Source organism: Astatotilapia calliptera, chromosome 4, assembly GCF_900246225.1.
Source record: "Astatotilapia calliptera chromosome 4, fAstCal1.2, whole genome shotgun sequence".
Classification (NCBI taxonomy): Eukaryota; Metazoa; Chordata; class Actinopteri; order Cichliformes; family Cichlidae; genus Astatotilapia; species Astatotilapia calliptera.
In genome coordinates, this window is record NC_039305.1 from 23,037,740 (window position 1) to 23,056,746 (window position 19,007).

A 19,007-nucleotide genomic window follows, 5' to 3' on the forward strand; every position below is an offset into this window, starting at 1 on the left:
GATAACCAATAACAATGAGGTGACCTACAGAAAGGAGGTCCAAGCCCTCACATCCTGGTGTCAGAACAATGACTTGCTCCTCAATACCAGCAAGACAAAGAAGCTTGTCATTGACTTCAGGAAACATAAAAAGGATACATCCTATGCCAGTCCGGCGATTGATAAATAAGAGGTGGAACAGGTGGAGACACACATACATTCACATACATTCCACCTTTTTTCTACAGTCCCTAAGAAAAACTGGACACAGAAACTCCTCACCAACTTCTACCAGTGCACCACAGAAAGAAATGTGTGGTGAAGTTCTCCAGCTGCACCTCAGAGGAGAGAAAAAACCTGAAGCGGATCACCAAGACTCCAGAAAAGGTCATCGGTGCCCCTCTCCCACCTCTGGATCATATCTACTCTGTCTGAGTGAAAAAACAGAGCTGAAAAGATCAAGTCTGGCTGCACACACCCTGCACAGTGTCTTTTTCGATTCTCATCTTTTCCCGCCTCTCTGGCAGGTTCAGGGTCATAAGAGCAGGAACAGAAAGACTCAAAAACAGCTTCTTTCTGAGGGCCTCAATTTTACACTTTCACATGTTGTGCACCTTAGTTTTGCACTCTCATAATTTGTACATTATTTATTCACAATTTCACAATCCAATTCAAACAACTTAGCAATAGACAGGTAAGTACCTCCCATGTCCTTATTTTTCTCATTTTATTTTTTCTATATGCTGTTGGGCTCCTGCAACCCTGAATTGGATCAGTTCTGATGCACCATGATTTTGCAACAAGGTTTCTATCAGACACTGAGACTGCAGAATTTAAGAGCAAGCATCATATTATCGAGTTTAAATTTTAGAGTTGCAGCAGCCTGGTAAATTGCTTTAACTATGACTCACGTTTTATAAATTTAAATCCTGCATATTTACCCAAAACACTTCAGATATTCTTTATAATTCTCAATCTGAACACCCTTTCCTTTTTGTGAAACATCAGCCTGGAATATAGAGCGTGAAGCTTAAGCGCGTGTGTGGTCCTTTACATTGTGTTTGCATTTAGTTTTGCTGTCACTCTGTTCACTCACGAGCACATATGCGGGGTTGCATTCTCCCTGGCAAAACACATATTTAAGAAAAAAACATCCCGATGTGAAAAAAAGACCAAAAACTCCAAAGAATTTCTTTGTCTCGAGTAAATACAGGGTTTGCCTAAAACATTAGCAAACAGTCATTAGCACAGAGAGGGCTCCGAGTGTCTGTCTCTTTGGTGAGATTACTGCTTTTGAAAAGATGGGGCAAAAGATTCTGAACTTCAGGTAGAAAGCACAGCCTTTTCCACTTACAGACTCTCATCCAGGCTGGAGATCATATGCACATGAAGAGACCCGCCCCCCTTGCTGCTGAGCTATATTTGACTAGGACTTTTTGAACATGGTGAGAACAGCTAGAAGAAGAAATAACTGCTGCCACTGAGATTCTCTGTTTTTAATCATGCTGTTTTTAGATGTTGGCAACAATATCTTAATTTTTGTTTGTCCCCAGAGATTGGTATTTTGCTTTGGAGCAAACATTTTTCCAGTAGAAAGAAAAATAATTGGGCAGAGGTCATGTTTATTGGCATGGAACGGGAAAAGAAAAAAAAAACTATTCTGACACTGAAAATTAATTCACACAATCAGTGACTTATGTTTCCAGTTACCATTACCGATGAATGATGCACTAGAAGTTGACTTGACTGGAAACTTAGTCACTTTGTATGACAGATGAGCCACCAGCTTAGGTCACAGGCTGCTGCTGCAAGTGGCCTATCGGTCACCGTGCACCAAAGCCTGACTCAGATGTTATAGGTCGCTTGTACATTGTGACATAATCTATAAATCAGCATTAGAAGCTAGAAAGGAAAAGCTAAATTCCCAATCTCCGTGCTAACCTTTTGCATAAAGCAAGCCGAGCTTGCCAGGATCATTCTCTGCTCTCTAACGTCTTTGACCTTTTTTGTCTTGTTGGAAGATTTCTGAGAAGAGAGAGGGTATAGCTGGTGTGTCACGACAGAATATGCATGCAGGAATTATGTAAGGGCCCTGACATTTTGGGCTGTGACCTGCTTTGGTTCTTCACTAGTTTGAGGATCAGTCAGACATTCGCTCAGACAGACCCAAGAGGTTGGCGCCGCTCTTGGGCTGAAATGATGTCTTAATGCAAAGCCTGTTGTGGGCTCTTTCTCTGTGATGTGAGACAATATGGGCTTTATCAGCAGCACACAATATGAAATGTGACAAATTGGCATTACCTCATTACTCAGTCCTGGTAGTTCAAGTTCAAGTGAAAAGAAATGTGCGCTCATTATTTCTTCTCTCTAATGTTTGCTGCTGAATGATGTTTGTGCACAGTCTTTATGTCTCGTTGTCTGCACGTTTGTCTGCTAAAGGAGGAAGAGGCCATGTGACTGCTTTAAATTGGATCTATTATGCTTTTCCTTATTTCATCTTATTTGTGCTGTTACAGTTGACTTACACCAAACATAGCCAAAGTTTGGAAGAACGAGGTGGGCTTATGTGCCAGAAATCCCAGTGAGACAAAAGCTCAGACTACCCTAAACACAGCTTTTTTTCTATTCTTGGCTCTGTGTAATGTCAGAAAGTGGGAATATAAGATCATCTAAGGCACACGGCTCCTCTATCAGCTTAATGGTTGGGTGACTTTTAAGCTTATGGTAATGGGATGAGCTAACATGTCTTGTTTCAGGCAAGGGAGACGTTGCACTAAGATTTAAAAAAAAAAAGAAATTTTTTGAAATTTGAAAAATGCAAACCTACTCTGGTGTAACGATTAAAAATATTGCAGTCTAGAATCACGTGTATAAGATGAGGGTTACTTGACAACCTGACTAGAACAAATTGGTACCCATTGCACAAAATCTAGACTTTTCTGTGTAGTGGGTTCAGTTTTTAAAATTTGTAAGGAAATGGACCGGCTTCTCTCAGACTGTGAATTTAATGAAGCTAAGATGATTTTTATTCAATATGACCTAAAATGAGTGAATGACCCAATAAACTGAGCAGAAAAGCTGCTTTCTGATAGACTCCTATGAGACTGGAGGTCTTTCTTTCACCACCGCTATCACTATCTGGTGGTTTTCAGATAGCATGCAGGTATAAGACTCTTCTGCTTTTGCTTCTTCTTTTTTGACTCAGAGGATGCGTTTTCCATTTGGTATGCTTTCATTTATAATGTCTTATACTGTTTTATACTCAAAATATTTTGTCTACTAGCACACTCACTATGATGGTAGGAGTGGTCACATGTAGACACAAGCAGGTGTGCACTAAACTGGCACCTCACCAGTGATCTGCGATGAACCTGGAGTCCAATCCAAGGCTGGACTAGACCATGGGAAACTTGACGTCAAAGAAGTTCAGCCTCCAAAATAAGTAACCTTTCCTTCCCCCCTCTCTGCTCTCCGGTCTGGCCTGCATTTTCATATTCCACTGGTATTTCCGGATGGCTCCCACATTTGCAAAATAAAGGCCATCAGAGTAATCATTATAATGTTGAACAATAATAACTGGGGGACTGAATGAAAGCCTGGAGAGGCTTGTTGACCTTTGAGAGCTAAACTGGTCCTGGCTTCTGTCTGTGCACTGCTGAGCCCATTGTGTTCCCAGACCTTATCATTGTGTTGCAGTTTCCTCTCCATGCTGCGTGTGTGTGAGTGTGTACGTTTGTGTCTGTGCTTCTGCCCAGTCCTGGTGTACGCGCATGTGTGTATCTGTGTTAGTGAACTGAGCAGGCAAACTGGAAAGGTACAAAGGTTTGAGGGTTGATGCCTGCTGTTTCACGCTTACTGGAATCTTGAACACACACACACACACACACACACACACACACACACACACACACACACACAAATGCATATCTTTGCACATTTCCCACATTTGGATCAAAAGACAATCTGCTGAAAGGTTGGCTCAGGACTCTCTTCTCTGGATGAGAATTAGTTGACAACGATATTAAATGGTTAAAAAGTCTTATAATACAATATTCATCATTATTTTCAGCTCAAGACCACAAACTAACTTTTTAAAAATGAATTCAAAAATATTTTTAGCGTATTACAGAGACTTATGGAAATATGTTCCAGAAACAATGACAGGTTTCCATAAATGTCACAGCAACATATCTGCTTATCGTTTCTACCCTTATCTAAACCTGACATTAAATAAACTCCTCACCTCACGATTTAATGATTTATATAATCTTTGCCTGAGACCGATGCGGAGTTTACAGGGTCTGACTCTGTAAATAGAGTTATGTTTCCTCAGTGTGACTAATACAAGAATGCACTCGTGCATGCACGCACGCCTCTCAGAGAGGTGAAAATCAGCAATTTTCTGTGTGTGGCATCACATCTCAGTCAGGACTTTTAGTAAATGCCAAAGATTAAAAGAGACTTTCAACAGTGGGGCCCATTCATAAAAGTTCATAGCTGAAGATAGCTTCAAAGTATTGCAACAACTCAGGAATGAGTGATGGGTTTTGCCTCAATCCTCATCGGTGGGAGTCTTTAGAAGAGGAGAGAACAAAAAGAAGCGAGAAAGAAAACAAAACAAAACAAAAAATGCCCAAATGAAAGACTCGCTGCCCCCTTCCCTCTCCTTCCCCCCACCTGTCGCTACCTCCCCTCCCTCCCTCCCTCCCTCCCTCCTGCCCTCCTTCCCAACGCCATTCCCTTCTCCAGGGAATGGTGTAGGAGAAAGACGTCCTGTGATGTCACGGATTGCTCTGTTCTCCCAGACAATACACCCACACCTCCGGGGCTTCCCCGGCCCCAGCAACAGGGGGAGCTGTTATGTCCTGGTGGTATGTGTGCTATGACTCATCGCCTCCTTTCTCCCACGCAGGACACACACGGCGTCGTCGTGTACACACACACACACACACACACACACACACACACACACACACACACACACACACACACACACACACAAGCACAAAGTGCATTGGTGCAGTAGATGGACAAAAGGAGGGTGTGCTTGTGGGATGTAAGGTTGGACTGATGGAGATGTTGCCGGGACAACCAGTATCCCAACACAGCTCTGACCCCGGTAACGCCTGTGGCTTATTGAATCAATGGCAGTATTGATGCAGATGGAGAGAGTGAGACATCAAGGAAGAGAAAGGGGAGAGTGACAGTGTTTTTGTGTGTGAGTAGTTACTGAGTTGGCACGCTTTATATATGACTGTGTTTACAAGTGTTTGTGTTTTCTTAACAAAATAAATGCTGAAACTTAGAAACCGTGTGATTAAACAACCCTCCTGTTGAAGACCTGCTGCTGCTCTGGACCTGGCCTAGCAATTGCCACGGAAACCACAGTCCAGCTCTGTGAACAGTATCACAAAACTGCAAATCCAGTTTAGCCTGCACTTACTGTACATTATAACTTATTTATAACATGAAAGTATGCCTATGTAATTTGCTTTAAAGGCCATTTAAAAAAATTTCAAATAACTTTTTGTTATTGTTATTTTCAAATAACAATAACAAAGAGTAACCACTCAGTGAGGTGACTTATAGTGGCACTCACATCGTCTCATTAAAAAACTCTAACATGAGCCAAAACGTTACATTTATGCTTTGAATTTGTGTTTTATAAAATCTGACGTACTGCGCAAATCTCCCATCTCCCCTGTCCTCTACCTCTGAGAGTGACGCTGTCACACATTGCTGCAACTGCAGATAAGTGTAGCTAGCACAGACACTGTGTGCCAAATACTGAAAAGAAAGAAAAAACGCTGAGCTCCCCTCCCAACCCCTTCACTCCAACAGTACTGTGGCATCAACTTTAGTGATGAGTGCATGAACAGCAGCAATGAGAAGGAAGAATAGAAAACGTGCAGGTGGGACCATGTGGTAACTTAATGGTCTCCTCAACTGTGATGGGAGGGGTGCCAGGCTGCAGCACATCCATCTATACATCCTGAGGTTCACACTGTTTTTTGGATCTAGCAAGAAGTGATGGACTGATCCACCACTAAGTGTCATATAACTACGTAACACACAGGTCATCAAGAGTTCAAACGAATCTTGGGACACCGGGTTCCACCCGGGGTTACGCCTGTCTGAGTGTCACTGGAGCACAAGAAAAATGAATTTACTTGACATTATTTAACTTTAATAATCATTAACTGAATATGCTGACATATCACTGCTGTTGCCTGATTACGCTTCCAGGAGACAGAAGTGAATATTTATTCAGATTTTTGCTAATATTTATTTTTAGTTCTGGTTTGAGTTTTTGGATTAAAATAGTTCACTATGCTAACAGGTTAGGCTTTGTGGCAGGAAGTGCATAAGCAGTGTTATTAATTAGCAATATGTAATTAGTTGTTACATTAATTTTGCTTTACTCTCTATCAGGACTTGAAATTTCCTATCTTGCAATGTAAACCTGAGGCTGGAGTCCCTCACGCTGACATAAATCCCATTCCTAATGAGGACACAAATGACTTTTCCTTTTAGTATTTACATATGAACACAAAAACAACAGCAAAATGCAAAGTTGAAAACCAGCACAGAGACCTTTAAATGATCCTCACAATGATTCTACTTTAGAAACAGGCAGAAGCAGAAGACCGACCGCTCATCACTGCCTTTGTTTTCTTGCTGAAGATCAGGCTCTGGCTGCTGGGCTGGGCTCAGCATACACTCAGCTTTAACATCATTATAGGTTCTTCACTAGCTTTGCGTTAGCATGCTGTCTGTACAAATGGTTGCAAAGAATTAATGTTATGTTGACGGTATAGTGCAGCTGTTTTTGTCCCTTCCCATCATTTTCTTCTTCTTTTGTGCAATTATGCTAATTCCCTCCTCTCTGCATTAAAATCAGCTGATTGTAGCACAATGGAATATTAAGAAAGTTAAAGTCATGTTTGATGTTTTTCATTCCTTCTATCAGCCCATCATGCAGAAAACTAAATGATGCAAATAACAACATAATTGTAACTGTAATGTAAATGTAAACTGTAATATGACTACTGAACTTGGTCCACTAACAGGTTACATTACTCCATTACCGAAAAGTGTAATGTGATTACAGTAACAGGTTAGTTTGGACAGTGTTACACCCTACACTGCATATGTTGTATATTAATATATTTTTTGTGCTTATTTCCCTGAAGACTAAAGAAGGCTATTGAGATGTGTTAGAGTGAATCCAGTAAGGTTGTGAACTGTAAAAGAAAAACAATGAGCTAAAAGGCACCAAAACACTCTGCTAGCTTAAGGGCAGAGCTAAATTCTTATTCTCTATAGATTTACCTCTGCAAGCAAACTCTCTCACAAGAAAAAGAGTAATTCAGTTCTTTTTAATGAAGCTATTTTGAATGATATACACAATACTGTCACTGTATCTTGACTATCCGGTTGTTCAGTGATGACGTGACGAATCCTACTTCCGGGTCTAAAGTAGTCTGCGTTTAATATGGCTTTTGTGTTGTTAACATGTTTAATGTTATGTATTTTCTTCTATTTGATCTCAAAAAGCTCCTAAAACAGTCAGTGATCCCTGTTGACCTCCCTCGGCTTTTATTACCGCTAATCATTTATTTAAGCTCAGTTTTTAAAACCTTAGGATGTAGCTACAGCCCAGCCCATGCAGCAGTATATGAATGACTAACCTCGTATTGTGGATGGATTATCTCAGTTGTTCTCCTGGCTGAAGTTTGGTCCTTTTACAGCATCCTGCCATGCGATTACATTTGTTCCTGACCACCGAGAACACTCACGTTAACTTTTATCGAGTGGAAAAAAGGTTAGCTTGTTTATATTATGCTAACATAGCTGTGTCGCTAGCGGTCACGTAGCACATCATTATATATCAGCTAGCCAAAGTTCAGTAACCCTACAAACGTCACTGCTGTTTAGTTTTCTGTCTTCATTTATGTTGGAAGTGATAAGAAAGCTGTACGTTTTAATTTGTTTCCAAAACCCCGCAGTCAGGGACATGCTATATTGTATTTAGATAGAAGCTATCAAGCTAACATCCTGCTAACTTCTAACTCCGTTAAATGTCATAAATTCCGTTTTCTTGGATGCCTGGATGTTAAACTCAGTTGTTACACCTGGTAGAGCAGAACACTAATCATTTTATTAAAGATGAAAGACTTTAGACAGTTTTTCAACTCTCAGTAATGCCACAGTGATCGTTTGATATATGGACCCGCAGCGGAGTTTAGACCCAGACACTGCTAGTGACGTCAGACTGAACAACCGGATAGCAAAGGTTAACCGAAATAATATTTAAACTATAGCCTCATCCGTGTGGTTGGTACTTGGTATTAAGTAAAAAAGAACAGCAAACTATTATAAGATTACTATGACTGGCTCATGCGTGGGTATTAATAATATTACACATAATGGCACATGCTAAAAAAACCCCCAAACAATTATTTAGGAGACCTAAAACAATAAGGCATTTTTTTAAAGGTGCTATTTGTTAACGCAGTTGAATCCTGTCCATACATTACAACATCCTGTCACTGGTTAAGGATAAAACTGTTTCATAGTGCAGACTGCCAAGATCTATAGCTGATCTGGTGATGCTGGGCCTGATAAGAGTATCTACAACAAAGTACCTCTGGCCATCAAAGCTATCCTACTATTGTTCCACACAGAGGAAGCAAGGTTTGTTGTGTTATTGTTGGATTAGGGAAAAAGAGTGAGAGAGAGCTGGAATAAGGCAGCATGCGTGCATGTGCTTGTGCGCAAGCGTTTGACGTACTATGTGTGTCCACATTCACGTGTATCTCCTGTTTGTGTCGGTTTTTGCGAGGGTGTGATTTATACCCGTGCACAGATTTGATTGTGTATATGGGATCCTGTCTGCAGCACGCCACAGTTGCATTTATTGATCAGCATGTTGTGTGTTGAAGCCAGGGGGAAGCCACCGGCATGAGTGTACCTGAGTCAGAGCGGAAGAGGGGCTTAAACGGCTCTCTGCTCAGCGGAACGTGGAGCTGTGCAGGAAAACACCTGGGAGCAGAGGGAGAACAAACAAAGCCAGAGGAGGGAAGAGGAAGAAGAGGCTGAGGAGAGGCAGGATGACGAGGGAAATTAAACAGAGTGAGTGAGAGAGGCAGAGCAGCTGCTGTTTAAGCCACATGGAGTCCAGGAAGAAGGCCGGGAAAAAGAGAGTTCCGGCTTCAAAGTCAGTGCAGCATCATTGTGATTGAGTAGAATAAGTGGCTTTCATAAATGCTCTTGGATATTATTATATTGTTCTCCATTTCCAAGTTGGGAGTGTGTGAGAAAGTATCTGTGAGAAAGACTTTGCGCTAATCTTAGAAACTAAAGACTGCATGGAAAAAGCTTTAACTAGGTTACTGTACTGCTTTAAAATGTATGAGCACGAGTTACAGCTTGCTCAGTCCATTCAGCTTGCACACAGTTCAAAAAATACTCCACAGGAACTCCATGAAGTACTGCTGTTCACTTCACCATAGGATTTAGCTTCACCTTTATATTTTTCCTCCAAAATTAATACAAATTTATGGCTAACACTGGTTAAATAAATCCCTTAAAACTGCTAATTTCTCTCTTGCCAATAATGAGTCACATATATTCAACACACAGACACTGGCATCTACCATAGACTATTAAATATGGACTCCTGCATTCTTTCTAATAACCAACAGGGGGTGCTTTCTCTGAGTCCACAAAGAGGTGCTTAGTCTATGATTAAAGAGCCCCAGGGCTCACTTGATCTATGACTTCAGGAACTGATCTTTGTATGATTTTATGGCCTCAAATGCTTCTTTAAAAACTTCTTTAATTCAGCATTATGCTCATTTTATTAGCTATCCCAACATTTGAGCGAATAGATGATAAAAAGGCACATGCTACCTTGTGACTGATATGTGCATATGGTTGTGCAGTAGTGATGTGCAGTGACTTTTACAGAAGGGTAAAGCAAGCACCGCTTGTCCTGATGGTACGCCACTGATTCTCAGTCAACTTCATATCTAATGAGTATGACTCATGTCTAGTTTGCAAAAAGTAGCACCAGCTAAAATACTCAATTTGACGCTTCACAGCAGGAGGCAAACTGTAGGCGACATAATCATGGCTAAATCAGCTTTATGCATACATCGTTTTCTCGTTCTTCTTTTTTTTTTTAGCTATCATATTAATTTATAATAATGGAAAAGAGATCAGGAGAAAAGAGACAGTTGCAAACACAAGCTCTGAGGCACACAAGGCTGTGTAAACCAAGACAGATCTCTGTGAAAACACAGGCTTGTCGCAGGAGGCAAACCGTGTTTGACTTTGAAGCTTGAGACAAAATGGAATAGTAACAACAAATAGAGCGATTATCACAAAGTACACACTCTGTCTGGTCCTTCCTACAAAAAGGGGGGGTTGTATACAGAGGGACAGGTCGGCTGTTGTTGTCCAGACATCACATCCTTGACACAGTTCCCTATCAACCGTGCAGATGAACTGGGCCACTCCAAAGTTTCTTCCCACTCTCCTTCTGCAGATGGCATTGTTTTCAGACACAATTTTCATTGTATCTGCAGTAGGAGGGAATGGAAATTGCTGCTGTGGCAGACGCCAAACACTTTTGCCCTCAACAACCCTCATCTGCAGCTGAGTGTGACTCGCGGATTTTCTTGCATGCCAAGTTCCCTGTCCTGCACCCTCCCCCTCCTCCCCCTCCGCTCCTGTCTTCTGGGAGGTAAAGCCTGGATTTCCCCGTTTCCACTCTCTCTGGGTCTTTAACAACTAACGCCTCACTCTCACCCTCTCATTTAGCACCACTCCTCTCATTTCCTCTCCTCTCCTGTTAAACCATTAGGCCTTTTTTATTTAACAAGCTTCCTCCCCTGCTTTTCCTCTGTGCCTACCTGCACCCTGATCACTGAACCGCTCCCCATCACAAATTATTCCTCGTTGTACTTGCCACTCTCATTCTCTCAATTCACCCTAAATAACTTTTTTTTCTCCATTTCTCTTTTTTTATTTGTATAACTTGAGCCACTTAATAAGAACAATCAACACTGCTCGCTCATTCTTTCTCGTCACTCCCCCTGTCGTCCCCTTATCCAAATTTGTTAAGTAGTTCACTCTTTAGTGTAATAAGCAGGTACTGGAGAGATATTTAGGACATTTTCAGATGAGGTTTGGTATTTGCTGAGTGCTCCCACTGCACTAATTCTGTGCCGTCTGGACCTGCCTGATTGTTCGCTTTGATTACAGGGTCCTCAGCGAAAACCTCCTAGCTCGTAGTGAGATACAGGGACAGAGGGACAGACTGCAACATGAGCATGACTGTTGTAAAGTGCCTGGAACAGATGCATTCATGGGTTTGAAGCATGCAAGTTTATGTATATGTGTGCACGTGCTGCTGGTGGCTGCGTCACCAAAGCATTTAATGTTTATGCAGCACAGTATACGCGTGCCTTTGAATGCAGGTGTGCACATTCTTTCTTTATAATAAGCCCTCCAAGAATATGTGCAGAGAGCCTGACATCTGTATAGCCTAATTTATAGCACTCTAAGGATTTTCAACTTTCGGTGTGCAGCTGCATGGCAAAGCAACAAAGGGGAAGCGCTACCAAATTACTAGGGTGTCAAGTGTGGGTGTATCACATTAGTGATTTGCCTCCACCTGACCTTGTATTTCATATCTTTTCCAGTGTGTCTTAAGAGTTTTTACCTTACTCTTTAATAGACCCGTGAGTCATACAGTGCACTGAGGTGCTTATACTGTTGCTGATTTACTGATTATGAGACCTCTATGCAAACTTTTCAGTGCTTAAATCGTGAAAAGAATTCTCTTATCCCTCCTTGAACCTCCCACTGATTTATAGCAGATAATGCTAAGTGAATTATTCACTTAATGGAGGTGTTTTATCATGTGTTGTGATAAAGAAGAAATATTAGAAATACAGCTTTATATTTATCCATGTATAAGATTGAACAGGTTACCAGCTAGCATTGTAAAAAAAGGTTAACCAGAGAAGGACAGATGTGGAACTTGTTTCTTTATTTTCCAACCTGTGTGTTTTCCCAACAACTACTGCTGCCTTTGCCTCTTGATGATTTTATATTGACTGAGATAATACTGACCTTACCTTAACCTTTACTTGAAAATACTCATACTAACCCTTAAACAAAATCTGTCTTCTAGGTCTTTGACCCAGCGGTTTGAGTGTTATTTTGGACTCATGAGTTTTTTAAGTTTAAATTTACAATTAGGTTTGAGTTTGAATTCGTTCAGTGCTTCTGAGTTTATCTGTATTCCTTGTTCATGGTTGCTTCTTTGACATTATTAGGTTCCTTTAGCACTTTTGTTTGGTCTGTCATGTCTTCATGTCGTTGCTCTCGGTCCTAGTTTCAGCCCCATGCGTCTGTGTTTGTGTGTGTGTTAATTCCAGTTTTACTTTGATATTCTCCTGCCTCGTGTGGATCAGGTTTTGCTTCCCTGGTCTCGTTAGCCTGGATTAGTGTCAGCTGTGTCCCACCTGTAGCCTGTTCCCTCATTATCCCTTGTGTGTATATCATCTGGATCTCCCTCTTTGTAGGTGATGTTTCTGTCTGTTTGTTGTCCTTCCAGTTAGTCAGTTTATATTGTGTCTGGCTACTGTTTAGTTAGATATTTTACTTTTGTTTCTGCTGCCCTTTTTTCTTTTTTTAAACCAGCAATACAGCTGTGACTGCTACACACCTGCATCTATGACAAAATCTTTATTCCAAACTTTTATGGTGTGCATTCTGGGGATTATGGGGCCCCACAATGTCAGCAATACAAGTAAATACACACACACACACACACACACACACACACACACACACACACACACACACACACACACACACACACACACACACACAGGAGCTATGAATTTCTGAAAAGGAGAACAGATGATGGAGCGTAAAACACTCAGCATGAACATCAACAGGAAGCAACTTTGTAAACAGGAATCAGTGGGAGGAGGTTCAGCATGTTATATGAAATAAAATGTGGCGCTCAAAGAGACATTTATAGACCACACTACAAGTACACCTGTCTTCCTTCACCCATCCTTTCTACTCCCTTTATATCTCTGTTGGGTGGAATGTTTGTAATATTAACTACACCATCAGTGGTCATTGTTTTTTTCTGGTCTTTTGGTAAAAAAAAAAAAAAATAGCCCCCACTAACTTATAAATATATAAGCTAGCTTCATGTTTTGGCTTGTATGATATAGACTACCCAAAAGATGTGACAAAGGCTAGCCAGGTAACAAGGTTTGAATGCAATATAGAACAAAGAATTCAGCTAGGCGGAGATGTCATTAGTTTTGTGGTTATTTAGATAGTACATTGCTCACTGTCAGACAGGTTCTATTTAAGTGATTTCTTGATTCAACGGGTCTGGTAGTGGGTAACCTTTACTTAATACTAGTGCTGTCAGCGTTAATCTCGTTAAAATGACGTTAAAATCATAACTGCAAATCTCCGTTAGCGAGTCACCGCAGATTGCCCCCTGTGGGGGGCTGCATGGCGCTAACGCGTTAACAAGCTAACTGCACTAAGTCACTTTAATTTTAAAACGATGTAATTTTAAAACTGTGTATATACTGTATATTCTGTGTATTTATTATCTCATTCTTATTGCCTGTTGTTTATTTGATGACCTGAAAATGTATGTGTGACAAAAAACTAAGAAGTCAGAAAGGTGACGATTGCTTTTTAACAACACTGTACACGCCCTTTGCTTTGCTGCTACCTACACTGCAGTATTGTGGTCTTGTTTCTGGGTGAGGTTTACTGTTGACAAGATGTAATGTGGTTCAGATGGAGGTTAAATGCTTCCCTGATACTGCATATTTCCAGTACTGCTTTAAGTAAAAAAAGACAGCTCAGTACATTTTTGTGCACAATGTTAATTATAGAGCAGTTTACAGTACAATACAGTACAGCAGGCCCAATGGTTTTCATTACAGCTGTTGCAGTAGTGTCCCCTGTGAACCAGGATAGGGAGGAGGACCTGGCAGAGGAAAGCTGCTGTATACAGCCTCTTGGAGCTGAACAAAACCAGGCATTCCTCATGGAGGTGTTTATACTCCACAGCACGGTGTGGTCCATCTTCACTGTATCTGTTGCTATCTTCAGACTGCCATCATCAACAGAATGCTAGCCAAAGGAAATAAAACAACATTTTCAAGGGATTTTTGACACAGTGAATACACCCCGTTTTGGCAACGATTTCTATAAATAATAAATAAGAAGCTGCTAACACTGACAAAATGCGTTTCTTTTGATCACTGACAGTTTGTCTACACCGATTTCATTAATTCTACCTACAAACCCATCACTGGGGACCAGAAAAAAATTTACACCATTTGTTCTGATGTGAAATCACACGACATAATGTAGGTTGTGTTCCGATCAGCCAAGCCGGCAACATGTCCTGACTAATGCTAATATTTTGGCTCAGTTTGACACGGAGAGACGTCTGAAACCTCCTACTTGTTGATACTGTCTGAGTGAGTTTTGTTTTGAGAGGAAATTAATGCACGACTTTTCTGATCATGTTTTTGGCATGTTGAGTCAAAAGACAAAAAGGACCCTAAACCTGACCTCAGCTTGTGATTAAAGTCAAAGATGTCACTGAAACAGTGAATATCAGCTGCAGACGGAGAATTCTATGCTTGTAATTTGTCCTCACATGCAACAGCAGGGTTTCAAACATCAGAAGTATTGATGTTGGCTCTGGTCCAGAGGCACTCTGAACCTTTGGAAGAGAGAAAATGACTAACTTTGTCTTTTCTCCTAAAGATAAAGCATGCCTTTAGGTCTGAGCTCTTTCTCCTTTCTTAACATGCATCCCGACTGAAGTCATTTTTATTAGCCATTTAAAAAAAACTTCTTACTTTTGCCACTCTGCATATCTCAGTGTGTCTCTTTCTCGCTGTGTATTTCGTCTTTCTTTATATCTTTTTTTCCCCCATGCTTGTTTCAGTGAAGTGCATTCCAGCAATTCTTCACTGTCAGTCACTCTCTCTCCCATTCAGGCCCATTCGTTAGCTGTTGCTGACAGATCTTTGCTAAGACACGAAGCTCCTTTGAGCTGCCACTCCTCTGCCAAACTGGTCACAGCCACACTCGGGCATTCCTTTCAGGATAATATAGCAAAATAAAAACAAAAGAACGATTTTCTTGTGCTTATGTCTTTGCTTTACACACCCATCCCATGGACTTCATTTCATCTAGCCTTCTCCCATCTTTTAATCTCTTTTAGCCACATTCCCACTTCTGGGATTTGGGAAACTTGAGAGCCGGGGTGAGCGGTCATACTTGACTTCCCATCAGTCCATTCAGTCTATATGATCCTGCAGTATCTCAGAGACACGCGCTGGCGAGAGTCTATCCCCACGACTAATTGAGGGTCACTTGTCTCCCCCCTTGACTCCGATGCATTTGACAGCAGCCAAAAGCACACACACACACACACACACACACACACACACACACACACACACACACACACACACACACACACACGCACAAACCCTGGGTCCTTTTGTACAACACAAATAGACAAGACTCATGTTTTTCATCTTGAAAAGCTGACCAGGGGAAGTGTGTGTGTGTGCACACTTGTGTGTGTGTGTGGGGGGGGGTCCAGCTATGCGATTACTGCGTCAAATTAACCGCTGAAGCCTCAGAGCTAACGACAGAAAAACGCATGAAATCAAATGCCGCTATTGTCCGACAGGAGATTAGTTCAGGGGATGTGACCTTCTCCGGATCTTCTCAAAAGCGCTTAAATATTTGAGCGAATTCTGTCATTTCTCACTCCATTCTTAAACATAGAGGCCCCTCTGTCCTCTGTGCATGGCGAAAATGGTGTCCAGCTAAGAGACACTAAGCGTGTGTGTGTGTGTTTTTCTGTGCGAGAGCGTGCGTGTGTGTGAAAGAGCCAATATTTGATGTGGTGTGATCTGCGCCACACAACGGTGCTCTAACATGTTCGAATGCTCTTTGCATGCATTTCGTCTGTTTGCGCGTGCACATGAGAGAGTGCGTTTGCATGCATGCACACGAAGTGTAAGTGTTGAACTGTAAGAGATCACGGATCAACACTTACACTCAGTTGGCTTTTGATACAGATGTGTAAACAGTTTCTTATTAAGTCACCTCCTGTCTAGAGATGGATGGATGGTGGGATTATGTTGAGGTGTGTGTGTGTGTGTGTGTGTGTGTGTGTGTGTGTGTGTGTGTGTGTGTGTGTGTGTGTGTGTGTGTGTGTGTGAGTGAGAGAGAGAGACTGGAGTGGACAGATATGAATGCATGCTGCCGGTGGGAAAATCCCTACCTCTAGTCAATAACCTGCCCCCCACCCACCTCCACCTTCATCCTCCTCTTCCCTCTCAGTCTCCACCTCCTTTCCCCCCTTCTCCTTAGAAACCAAACACAGCAGCACACACTGATGTTTTGGGAGCAACCTGAACTCAAAATTTGTTGTCAAGTGTTAGCATAATTGCTGATACTTGAAAAAAAGGAAGCACAAAAACAAACAGAAACGGAAAAACACATTAAAAGACTTAAACTTCTTCTGTTATATTCACCAAAGACAAATGATTCCCAAAGTTTGAAATCAGCCCATGTTTTACAGATTATGGCACCAATGAAGACTCATCAGCATCTATCTATAATACCTTTTCCACTCTTTCTCTCTCCAGTCTCTGTTCTTTAACCAATAATAATCTTTTCCGTGTGTTGGCCAATCTGGACTTTTTGCTTTTGTTTCCCTACTTGAAGACCAGCGTCTTGGAGTCGTCTCTTCACTGCTGACACTGAAACCCTCAAACCAGTGTCTTGTGTTTTTCAGTGTTTTCGCTGCCAGCTGAGAACCTCTGAGGCATCTGTTTTTTGAATCAGTGGACTCTGATGTACTTGCCTTTTATAGCTGAACTGCACACCTTCCACTTCTCAGGAATTGCGGGCCTTCTCTCTTTCTGCTAAGAGCCAGTTTGCACTGTCCGAAGGGAGCACAGACTGTTGTATGAAATTGTAATTCTTTTTTTTTTTGTCTTTCTTTTTTTGCCACAGCTTCCTGGAATTGCTTTGGGTGTTTAGAGCAAAAAGGTCCTGGTGAGTTTGAGAAAAGCTCGTATCACAAAAACTAAACAAGCCAAATTTATTGCCTCTTCACCTGAAATAACACGATTAGAAAAATGATTTTTTAAAATGATTTTCTAATTTTAGCATGATAAGCTTACATGATGTAGCACAATGTGGCACTGGAACACAAGCACTATTAGGCTGACAGAAATGGGCCTTTTTGCATATATATGTAGATATTCCATGAAAAATTACAAGTAATTTAAATTAGTTTCCGCTATTTAGGACATTACTGATCAATTATTATTTTAGAGGAAAAGCAGCTTTTCAAAGTAACCACATACATTTGAGCAGATGTGTACACAGTCAGTGTCTTACGTCTTTATATGCAGTAACTTTTTGCATGTAGTTTGATAATTTTCCTTTACGTCACCGCAATTTCCTGAGTGTTGCGTTGCACTTCTATCCAAAGTCACAATTGTTACCTCGTACTGCCAGAAGCCTTGGCCAAACGTGTGAATATGAAACGAGTGTAAATATAGCTCCATAACTCATGCTGTTTCCTCCATCAACTCTTGTTTGAAAAACAATGGCATCCTATTATTCACAGGGCCACGACTGACCTGTAGGACTTCGCTAACTGTAAGGGGCATTCATAGATACAGCGATTGCTTCAGTCAAAGAAAAAAGGGTTCTTATCCCTTTTAGACATGTTTTCTATTATATAAAAACTTACTTGCTCTTTTCTTCTGTCAAATAATATAACAAGTCTAAAAAAGGTCATCTATACCTGATATGCTATTTTTGGGCCTGCAAACTCACCAATCGGGCATTGTTCAGAAATGTCCTTTAAACACGAGTGATCATCAAAAGGTCAGAAATCTTAGAATAACTCCTGTGATATTTAGAAACACCTTTTATTTCCTGAAAACCTCGCTGATGCTGGTGGCGGTGATGCTGATGATAAGAGGAATCAGTTGGCATGGCAACTATCCCCATGACCTCTCTAACAAAGCATCTGCACAAAAGGTCTGTTATACAACACACTAAATTAGGAATATGGGTTATGCATAGGTGCTGACATGGTTTAAGGCACAGCAAATGGTTTAAGGCATGATATCCCATACTTATGTGTTGTACCTCGTTATAGATATAACTGTTCTTTTTACACAGATGCTAAAGAATAATTGGAACATTCAGTTTTTCACAGTTAACTAATGTTAAATATTAGTCCTCTTAAAATTAACAACAACCATATCTACAGCATCAACAATAAGAAAAGGAATAACAATATTAAAGATGTCAGGGTTTATTATCTGTTCATCAAAATCATAGACTGCACATAAAAGACTGAGGTAGCATCTGGGACTGAAAAGTGATGCTACTTCAAAAGTGTCTTAACCTTAATGAACAGAAGGAGGCGACTCCTCTGCTTGCGAAAAGAAGTTTGATTGCGCAGGAAATCGTTTGGAAAATGATGCTTGTGCTTCAATGATCTGTGGCCTCAGTAAATCCTCACCTATAAGTTTTTAGTCTCAATCACTAGGTTGCGTTGGAGTCAAGGCAGTGGATGCTGTGGGCAGGGCCTACCTTCTGATGATAATCTCTACCATCAGAGCCGTGGGAAGGGCCTTGAAGTGGCAGGGGGCTGCAGTGCATGCACATATGTACACAATATGCCAGCCTTGAAACTATCAGATGCTGATGCACCCGGCAGACAAGAAAAAAAACCTGCCAAAACTGAACTGAACTGGACAGCTGAGAGAAATATACCAGCTTATACACAAAATTTTAACACAGGTGCGACAGTAGTTAGACCTCACAGGGTGCTCATGTGACGAAATTCAATAGAAAGAAGCTTACAACTACAAGGTTTGTTAAGACACAGCAGTCAAGATATG